Genomic DNA, 11,200 nt, shown 5'->3' on the forward strand with positions numbered 1-11,200 from the left:
GATGGCTCAAATAGAAGAACAAATCAGTGCCCCAGAACTCATCCTTTTGAGGGACCAAGAAATAGCTAACCTATCAGATGCACAGTTCAAAACACTGGTGATCAGGAAGCTCACAGAATTGGTTGATTTTGGGTGGAAATTACATGAAAAAATGCAGGTTACCATAAAAGAGATGAAGGAAGATGCATGGAGAACCAACAGTGATGAGAAGGAAACTGGGACTCAAAACAATAGAGTGGACCAGAAGGAAGAAAGAAACAATCAAACAGGAAAGAATGGAGAAATAAGAATTCAAGAAAATGAGGAGAAGCTTAGGAACCTCCAGGACATCTTTAAACGTTCCAACATCCGAATTATAGGGGTACCAGAAGGGGAAGAGGAAAAGCAACAGATTGAGCATGTACTTGAACAAATAATAAAGGAGAACCCCATTCTGGCAAAGGAAATAGACTTCCAGGAAATACAGGAAGCTCAGAGAGCCCCAAAGAAGTTGGACCCAAGAAGAAACACACCAAGGCACATCATAATTACATTAGCCAAGGTAAAAATGTAGGAGAGAATCCTAGAAGCAGCAAGAGATAAGGGGACAGTAACCTACAAAGGAGTTCCCATCAGACTGTCAGCTGATTTCTCAAAAGGGACCTTACAGGCAAGAAGGGGCTGGAAAGAAATATTCCAAGTCATGAAAGACAAGGATCTATATCCCAGATTACTCTATCCAGCAAAGCTGTCATTTAGAATGGAAGGGCAGATAAAGTGCTTCCCAGATAAGGTCAAGTTAAAGGAGTTCATCATCACCAAGCCATTATTTTATGAAATGTTAAAGGGACTTATCTAAGAAAAGAAGATAAAGAAAAAACATGTATAGTAAAAGGACAGCAAACTCACAATTGTTAACAAACACACCTAAAGCAAAACCAAAAGAAACTAAGCAAACAACTAGAACAGGAACAGAACCACAGAAATGGAGATCACATGTAGGGGGTTAGCCACAGGGGAGTGGGAGGAGAAGAGAGGGGGAAAAGGGACAGAGAATAAGTAGCATAGATTGTAGGTTGAAAATAGACAGGGGGCGGGTAAGAATAGTATGAGAAATGTAGAAGCTAAAGAACTTATAAGTATGACACATGGACATGAACTAAAGGGGGGAATGTGGGTGGGAGAGGGTGTACAGGGTGGAAGGGAGTGAAGGGGGGGAAATGGGACAACTGTAATAGCATGATCAATAAAATATATTTTAAAAAGAGAAAGAATTCATGTAGGCAAAATGCTGGGTGGGTAGAAGAGCTGCCCAGAGGGTGCAGGCAGAAGAGGTGGAGGGGGCCACACAGGTGGGTGCCTGGCCTTGAGATACATCAGGTGAGGAAGAGGGTGGAAGGCTAGTACACAGAGTGGAGAAGAGCAGGGAAAGTGCCTGCCACTTTGCTGAGGACCTGTGAGCATAACCTTAGACACTGGTTCTAAGGCAAAATAAGTGTGCAGTGAGGGGATTCCAACCGACCTCCGAAGGAGAGGACATGTGCATCGACAGAGAACAAGATGAGGTTGATTCGAGACTCAAGAAAATAGGGCAGGTCTGTCCCACCATCTGCCGCTGCTGACATGAGCTACATGCAGTTCAATGAGGGCCCTCATACGGGTTTTCAGCCAAGGTCAAGAACTGACTCCTGTCCAAGTATGACCCTCAGAAGGAGACAGAACTCCACAGCTGGATCAAGGGACTCACAAGCCTGTCTATTGGTCCTGACTTCCAGAAAGGTCTGAGGGTTGGAATAATCCTGTGCACACTCATGAATAAGCAGCAGACGGGCTCAGTCCCCAAGGTCAACTGCTTCATGTAACATTGGCACCAGCTGGAAAAACCTCTCTAACTTCATCAAGGCCATGCATGATCAGCTTGAGCTCCACAGACCTGTTTGCAGCCAATGACCTGTTTGAGAGAGTGGAAACATGATGCAAGCACAGGTGTCTCTTCTGGCTCTGGCAGGGAAGGTTAAGACAAAGGGGCTGCAGAGTGGTGTAGACATTGGCATCCAGTACTCAGGAAAGTAGGAGTAGAACTTTGGTGACACCACCATGAAGGCAGGCCAGTGCATTATCAGGCTCCAGATGCACACCAAGTGTGCCAGCTAGGTGGACACGACAGCCACTGGACCCGATGGCACATCTGTGACACCTAGCTGGGGACTGACAGGTGTAACAACTCCTCCATGTCTCTGCAGGTGAGCTGCATGCAGGGCATCACCCAGAGTGGCCAGGTCTTTGGCCTGGGCTGGCATATACGACCCCAGTACTGCCCACAAGGCCCAGGGGCCTAAGGGGCTCCAGGGTCTGCAGGCGACTGCCCAAGCCCAGGGAAGGCCCCGGAATAGCCCCCCTGCTACTGAGGCCCCTCTTGTGAGGTATCTCCCCGTACCCTCACCCCATCTGGGATTTTGTTTTTCCTGTGTTTCCATCTTTTTGTTCCATGTATTTAAGTGCTTCCAGCTGAAGGTCTATGAAGGCCAGATCCAGATGTGTGTGAGACAGGGGTCCCTGCCAGGGCACATCCAGGTAGCACATGTCCCAGCAGGCTTGGGAGGGGAAAAGAAACCTGTGCAGGGAAGGAAACCGGCCCCAAATGACTTCCTGTTGCTTCTACCCTTTTTCTCTTTTCTCTGCTCATCAGTTTGTGGTTCTTGTAGCCACAGAAATTTCAGGCACTTTTAACAAAAGTCATTTTTTTTTCTGGCAGAATGGGGTGTGAATGGTGAAAGAGGGTGTTGGGAATGAAGTCACCTGGGAGAGGGCCAGGCCATAGTCCCCAAGTATTCTAGGCATTATGAGGGACTGGATTTCCCTAGGACCCTCCTGGTGAGGAAACTGAGGCTCAGACAGGACAATGGAGTTCTGAGTGGCTGAGGCAAAGCCAGACCCCCACTTCCATGTTTGTCCCCTCCCCTCACCCAAGCAGTGCACAGGGACCTCCACCGGAGGCCCTCCCTGCGACCAGCCCCACCCAGAAGCCCTGGGAGCAAGACAGAATGCGAAGCACCAGCTTGGACCAAAGACAATGGAAACCTCTTTTTAGGGGAGAAAGAAACAAGGAGGGAAGAACAGAAGCAGCATGAGGTGGCTTCTTGAGCCACGCAGACCATGAGGCAGATTTCAGACATTTTAGAATGTGATGTCCTGACCTACGCAGACCCAGCATTGCCATCCCAGGTCCCCACGGTGGGCATTTGCTCCAAGGGAGCTCAGTCTTGAGGGCTAAGTACAGACTAAATCTCATATGTGGAAACGTAAGGACCAGCCATGCTTTAGGAATTGGGCTGGCTTCCAATTTCTTAGAGGATGTCATTGCAGTCAACAGCGATTGACTGAGGACCTTCTCAGTGCCAGCATTATTTTCGGCATGCAGAATGACACAGGCTTTCCAGAGGGCCAGAATTCATCAAGCGAGTAAACAGACAATTTTCAGTTAAGAAAGTTCCATGAGAAATGATCAAAAGGACATAAGAACTGAAGGAGTGAGAAAGGGGCTTCTGGTGAGGGCTCATCAGGGAAGGTCCCTCTAGGAGAAGATCATGTGACTCAGTCCTTCAGGAAGAGGTGTTCCAAGTGGAGGGAACAGAGAGCACAAAGGCCCTGGCCTCTGTCTGAGGAATGGCGTGGAGGACAGCGAGACCCTGAACTGCAGGAACGACCGAGCTGGGGCTGGGTGGGCCAGGGTGGGTCGTGCTGTGGAGGAGAGGGCTACAGGCACAGGCCTGAAGTGCCCTCAGCATGGCTCACAAAGCTCCTCCAGGCCAGTGAGGAGGCTTCCCAGAGGCTGCGGCCAAGGCAGCCTCGGGCTTGGACCAGGGAGGTGTGGGGAGAGGGAGAAAATGGACAGTTGGGTGACATCTTTGGAGACTCCATGGGCTTTGGTGTGAAGCTAATGAAAAGGAAATCAAGCTGCTAAATGGGTGTCCGCAAGCCCATGGTTCAAGTGGGAGAGGAGCCTTCTGGATTGACTCTCAGCTCTGTTTTCTAGAATCCTATCCACCCCGCTTTCCCGCCATCCTTCCAGGCATTGGCCCCACCTGCCCCAGGCTCTGCTCCTGCTGTTCCAGGGCGAGGCTCTCTTCTCTGTGCTATGATTCTGTGGACCAGGCCACAGCCAGGAAAACAAGCCTGTGTGATTGTTTTTCTCTGCTGGGTGCCTTAGCAGACAGAACCCAGAATTGGGAGCTAAGAACTGCTTTTCCTTCTGGCCCCACCTTGGTGGCTTCTGAGCCAAGGGTTTCAAGGCTTTGTGGCCAGTGTTTTGTATTGACCTCGGCCTGTTAATAACCAGTGTTGTGGCTGGACCAGCCCTTGCAGTGCTTATTATAATTGCAAGACACCCTTCAGCAATAACCACCGGGAAATTTTGAAAGATACAGGTTTATTACTTACAAGATCTGGGATCACATAACATACTTGGGGCCATATAGTGAGGTCACAGGGTGACAGGGGCCTGGGGTTCTGCTTTTACTGGGGTGGAGGTGTTACAGGGTACAGCCAAGAGGAGGGACCCCAAATAGACATTTGAAATGGGGTCCAGAACTCAAGGTGTCCAGGAGATTTTAAGATGTCTTCACCCCTTCCTCCACAGGTGTGAGTTGGGGGAAGGGGCACACAGAGCAAAAACATGCAGGGCAGCTTTGCAGCCAATCCATGGCATGGTCATTTAACATACCTATAACCTTTGGCTGGTCACTTAGATATGCTAAATACCTATGGCCATGCTCTAGGCCAGGGGGATGGAAAGGGACCTCCCCTCCAAGATGGGACTGGGGGGCAGGTCCCCTGAGTTACAGCACCTGCGTAGGAGCTTGGAGAAGATTGGCTCCGGGACATGGGGTCACACCTGCCCAGACCCATGATGGCAACCAGAAAAGCTGAAGAAGACAGCAGATTGAGGGAAAGTGTGCCCAAGTGTAGGAGGAGTCGGAAATGGGGGCTGCAGAAGAAGATTGGCGCGGGGATTTAAACCCAGACATGGCAGCCATTGAAGGGAGAACCACGCGGCCTTGACAGAGTGGAGACTCCCACAGCCCTGAGGGAGAGAACCACGCAGCTTTGGCTGAGTGGGGACTCCCGTGGCCCTGGGAGAGAGGACCACGTGCCTTTGCCAGAGTGGGGACCCCCGCAGCTTTAGAAGGGGGAACCACCACCCAGTTTTAGTAGAGATCCCAGCAACTCAGCTGAGAGTGCCGGGAACCCAGGGAGGTCTCCCAGTCGAGATGGAGTACTAACTGGGAAGAACCAGAGGACTGCCTGAGCCATGGACTTCTATTTCCTTTCCTGAGATACAGTACTCTGGACTGGGCAAAGGGGGAAGGAAGGAAGGACTGTGTCTGTTTGTGGGTGTTTTAAGGGACTTTAGGATTTTTGATAAAGACATTAGGTCACTACTTTAAGTTTGTATAGCATTAAATAAACGTTTCCTTTCCTTTTCACAAATCTCTGGCATTGAGAGACGTCTTTCCTCTGCTGGCAGACATAACGGACCTAGGGGCTTTTTTTCAATAATAGTATATTGTCCCAGGCCCCCCTTGTTGTGCTCTGTAACAGAGGGTGGGGCCTTAGGGTTTCTTGGGCTCACTCTTTATTGGTAAATTTAAAACATAAGAGCACTTAGTGCAAGGTGTCTCAACAGGGTGGCAATCACCAAACCAATGAACAGTGATACCAAAGGAGGACATTGGGGAAAGCAAAAAGATTGCTAAAGTAACACATTTGGAAGGACAACATTGAAGATTGGCCTATTGATCTAAGATGATTATTTTATAAAAGACTTGTTGGGGACCACCCTGACTGGTCTCAGGAAGCTGTAACCCCCCGTGACTTAGGCTGAGTGAAAGGCCTCCGGACCAGGAGCCACTAAGGAGACAAAAACTTATTTCCCTGGCATGATCAGCAGTCAATGATGGGTAACAATTCTCTAAGAAAGAGAATGAATCTAAGACAGACGCGATCACGTGGGAATGCCCTGAGAGAAGGGGCTGTGGAAATGAAGGGGTGATGGACATCAACCCCTGCCCCTCGGCTTTGTCAAAGCATGAGTCTTTGCTCTTGGATGTGAGAAATCCAAGTCTCCTGGCTGCCTTTGTCTTCTCAGGCCTGCAGGGACAAAACAGCCCAGACCAGAAATGGCGGACCCCCTGGGGTAATCAGGCCTGGGACATAGAATATGCAACATCCTGTGAGATCTGTTTGCTGGAGGATGTTATTAACTTGGAATTTAAAAGCACAGGCAGGAAACTTTTGGAACCTGTAGCTCTTTCATATGAGCTACCACAACCCTTGCCCAGAATCTCAGCAGGAGTTCTGTCCCCACCTTTGTAAGTTGCCTACATCTTTTGATCTTTTCTGCCAGACTGTGAATCCACAAACTAAGTCTGTTTTCTCAATAAAAATCTGCTTGGGGATGGACATGGGCTGCTCCCCACAAGAGGGAGTGGCCATGGCGCCCTCCAGGAGAGAGGGTGGCCAAAGGCACTCCCCACATGAGGAGTGGCCCTTCTGTCCCTATTCCCCCACAGGACCTCATTGTCTCTGTGTATGTTCTTCTCATGTTTCAACGAGCATCTGCAGCTGAGATGGATACTGCTGGCCGGTATCATCCACAAGGACTTCTAGTGTACAAGACACAATTGTGTCCAACAGTATGTAACTACAAATAGTTTTGTTTTACTTTGTCTTTTGCTATCTATATTATGACTCAATGCACTGTAGATCTGTGTTTATAGAGATTTTATTTTTATGATTTCATGTTAAACCTTAAATAAATGTTTCTTTATCTGACAAGAAATAAAACATGAGTAGGAATTTAGGTATTCTGGTCAAGATGGCAGCATAAGCAGACATGGTGTGCCTCATCCCACAGCCACATCAAAATTACAACTAAAATATAAACAACCATCACTCAGAACCAGCAGAAATCAAGTTGAATGGAAATCTTATAACTAAGAAATGAAAGAAACCGCATCCACTCAGACTGGTAGGAGGGGCACAGATGTGGAACAGGATGGTTTCTCACCCACATGTGGTGGATAAAAATTTGGGAAGGGTATCTCAGGAATGAGAAAGAAATCACAGCCCCACACCAGGCCCCCCAGCCTAGAGTCCCAATGCCAGGATGATAAGTCCCCACAACTTCTGACTGCAAAAACCAGTGGGGATGAGTAAGTGGAAGAAACTGCTGGAACCCCAAGTAGTTCCCCTTAAAGAACGTACACATGGACTCACCTTTTCAGACTCATACCCTCTGAGCTCCAGCACCAGAGTTGCACCTTGAAAGGCACCAGTGGCATACATGGAGAAACTGAAGTGTCTGGCATCAAGGTGAACATAAGCCATTGTGCCTTTTCTAAACCCTCCCCCCATGAAGCTGGCAAGCTTCTGCCATATTGGAGACTCCATCAACCTGGCTAATTCCTTGGAGATCCACAGAGACTCCTTCCCACCCACCTTACTGTCCTACCCAAGTTGCTTTTCCATATGAATGCCTGGTCTTGCCTCATGCTTCACAACTTCCTAAATCCTCTCAAACAAGCAACAGCCAGCCTCAGTAAGACTCAGGCCCAGCACTAGCAGTAACCAGTTTGGCTTCATCTGGAAATCTCCAAGCCCAGCACAAGTAGCAGTCACCTCAGATGCTTTATAATTCAGGCAGGGTGGTCCTGAGCAAAACACAGGTTGGGGCTGAACTTGGCCTGCAACACCCAGGAAACCCCAGAGCCTGGGCACCCAGTGGACAGCTACAGACTAGGTCAGAGCACAACCACCCTGCCCCTGAAAGCTGTCCCTCCATAGAGGGTGGAAGCTGGTGGTAAGTGGTCACATCCAATCCCCACAGCTGACTAGACTGAATAAATCCCTCTTGTTGATATGCCAACAGCAACCAAAGATCAACTGCAAGAGGAGGGTGTACTCAATTGACATGAAGGAAGCACTTCGAGTACCCAGCTTGGGTGATAGGGGAGGCTGTGCCACCAGACCCTACAGGACACCTACTACATTAGGCCACACCACTAAGACACAGAGTCAAAGCAGCTATACCTAATACATAGAAACAAACACAGGGAGGCTGCCAAAATGCAGAGACCAAGAAACATTGCCCAGTGGATGAAGCTGGGAATCAAATCAATGATTTGGAACATAAGAAAGCAAAAAACAACTCACAGAACAACAACAAAAAAAAGAACCCAAGAAAATGAGGAAAATAAAAGCAGTCTCTGGGACAACTTCAAGACGTCCAACATCTGCATCATAGAGGTCCCACAAGGAGAAGAGAAAGAACAAGAAATGGAAAATCTTGAAAAAATAATGAAAGAAAACTTCCTTAATATGGTGAAGGGAATAGACATGCAAGTCCAGAAAGCACAGAGAATCCCAAATAAGATGAATGCAAAAAGGCCCACTCTAAGACACATCATAATTAAAATGCCAAAGGTTAAAGATAAAGAGAGAATTTTAAAGTCAGCAAGAGAAAAGAAGTTAGTTACCTACAGAGAAGTTTCCCTGTAGGTATTCAGGAAGTTATTCAGGAAGTTCAGGGAGCCATAAGACTGTCAGCTGACTTCTCAAAAGAAATTTTGCAAACTAGAAGAGATTGGCAAGAAATATTCAAAGTCAAGAAAGGCAGGGACCCACAGACAAAATTGCTCTACCCAGCAAAGCTATCTTTTAGAATTAAGGAGCAGATAATGAGCTTCCTAGACAAGAAAAAACTAAAGCAGTTCATCATCCCCAAACCATTATTATATGAAATGTTAAAGGGACTTGTTTAAAAAAAAAGAAGATCAAAATATTAATAGTAAAATGGCAGTAAATATAAATCTATCACCAATTGAATCTAAAAAACAAACTAAACAAACAAGAAGAACAGAGACAGAATCATGGATATGGAGAATGTTTTGGTGGTTTCCAGATGGGAGGGGAATGTGGGGGAATGGGGGAAGAAGTGAGGAGAATAAGAAGTACAAATAGGTAGTTACAGAATAGCCACGGGGATGTTAAGTACAATGTAGGAAATAGAGTAGCCAAGAAACTTATACCCATGACCCATGCACATGAACAATGGTGGGAGGATTGCCTGAGGGACTGGGGGTTGCTGAGTGGAGGGGGACAAAAGGGTAAAATCAGGACAACTGTAATAGCATAATCAATAAAATATAACTTAAAAAAAGATTAGGAATTTAAAATGTGGGAAACCAAAATAAACAAGTGTCTCAAAGTTCAGTTATTTAAACCCAGTGAGATTTCTAACACAAAGGAGCCTCAATGGCTGGGCTCTCAGCTAGTGCTTGGCCAGCAATGGTTTGCCCCAGATAGCCATCTTTGAAGTGGATGCCTCAGCAATCAAAGCTTAAGTCAGGCACTTGCACTACAAAAAAGAAAAGAAAGAAAGAATATCAGGGTTTACACTACAATAGCCACCAGACTGGTTCTTGCTTTCCAGCAGAAAGAATTTAGTGACTATAAAGACCACAACAAAGTGGAAATGATATAGTAACATGCATACAAAGCAGTCAACAAAAGATATCAGTAACTTACTTTCGGCTATATTAATTAACATGAATGGGGTAGCAGATAAAAGCCAGGGAAAACTCAGGAAAACACTGTGATATAGTGATCTTTTTCAAAATTGTAAAAATTGTAACACCCATGTGGGTGTGTGCATGCATATCCAGCAGCAGATGTCTTAACTATAGACAGTCCTCACCAGTCAGATTTCTTAGGGCAATGCTGAGCTCTAATACCAAACATCACAATACCCATTGTAGAAGTTTGTAGATACTCCCCTAGGTATCTACAAGTTATTCAGGAGCTTCAGGGAGCCAGCTGTTCTTTGCATACTAAGAACAACAACCACTGCCCTGGCCAGTGTGGCTCATTTGATTGGAGTATCATCCCACATACCAAAAGGTTACAAGTTCAATTCTGAGCCTGGGGCACATGCCTAGGTTGCTGGTTTGATCTCCAGTAGGGTGTGTATGGGAGGCAAACAACCAATCAATGTCTCTCTCTCTGTTGCTCTCTCTCTTCCCTCCCCTTCCTCTCTCTCAAGAATCAATGGAAAATATCCTCGGTGACAACAACCACCACCCAGAAAGATTCAGGGTAGATTTACTAAGTCTGTTAGAAATAGCCTGACAGTTTCCCTCTTCGTGAGCACTGTAAATGTACTCCTTACTCAGAGAGCCAGTCTCAAGCCATTTCAGTGATTTCAGGTTGTAAGTATGGTGATAAAAATATGCCCTTTACAATTTTTAAAATAAATTGTTCTTTTTATTGTATTGATTAGTTCCCTACCCTGGGGAGGGAGAATCAATTCACCCCACTCCACAGGGGGCTGCAGATGAGGCCTCACCCCGAGGGCCAGCAGGTCTCATCCTGTTCATGCTGTCATTGGGCCAAATTGCTGCACCTTTTCAAGCCCCAGTAGACCCTGACTTGGCCATAGAGTCTTCTGGAATGTAACCCTGCTATTTGGTTTTACGATATCTATTTTCAGAGGAGCTCCTTTCTATATATGATAAATGGTGCTGTTTTCCATTCACAGCATTGACAGGTTTCCACTTTAAAAAGCACAGCTGTTGTTTCAGTGAGACTTGGGAAGGACAGTGGAGCAGGAAGCACCATGACTCTGTCTCCCTACCTGGACAATAATTACACTGGTAGAATCTGTCTGATGTAACTTTTTGAGAACTCTGGAGTCCATTGAAGACTTGCAACTTCCAAGGGAAGACTTCACTACCCCACCACAATAATGGGTAGAATAATGAGACAGAAAATAAGTAAAGAAAGAGAGGACTTTACTGACACAACTAGATCTAGATGAAGTATGCAGACCACTCTATCCAACAACAGTGTACACATTCTTCTCCAGTGTACATGGGACATTTTCCAGGATAAAATGTAGGTTAGGCCTTAAATGAAGTCTCAGTAAATTTAAATAGATTGATATTATGCTAAGCATCTTCTTTTACCACAGTGGGATACAGTTAGAAGTCAAAAACAAAAGGAAAACTGAGTAATTCATGACATTCCTTTTAAGCAATCACAACATCAAAAAAGAAATCATAAAGGAAATTTTAAAAACTTGAGGATGAGTGAAAACTTAAACATGACATACCAAAAATTTTGGGTTGCAGTGAAAGTACTGCTAAGGGGGAAGTTTATAGCT

General features: G+C 46.3%; 1 pseudogene; it reads left to right on the top strand.

The window, feature by feature from the left end:
• Positions 1-1,602: 1,602 nt before the first annotated feature.
• LOC123811270 lies at positions 1,603-2,387 on the top strand (annotated as a pseudogene).
• Positions 2,388-11,200: the final 8,813 nt, after the last annotated feature.

This window comes from Phyllostomus hastatus, unplaced genomic scaffold (genome assembly GCF_019186645.2).
Source record: "Phyllostomus hastatus isolate PE091 unplaced genomic scaffold, TTU_PhHast_1.1 phas_scaffold_78, whole genome shotgun sequence".
NCBI classification, from domain to species: domain Eukaryota; kingdom Metazoa; phylum Chordata; class Mammalia; order Chiroptera; family Phyllostomidae; genus Phyllostomus; species Phyllostomus hastatus.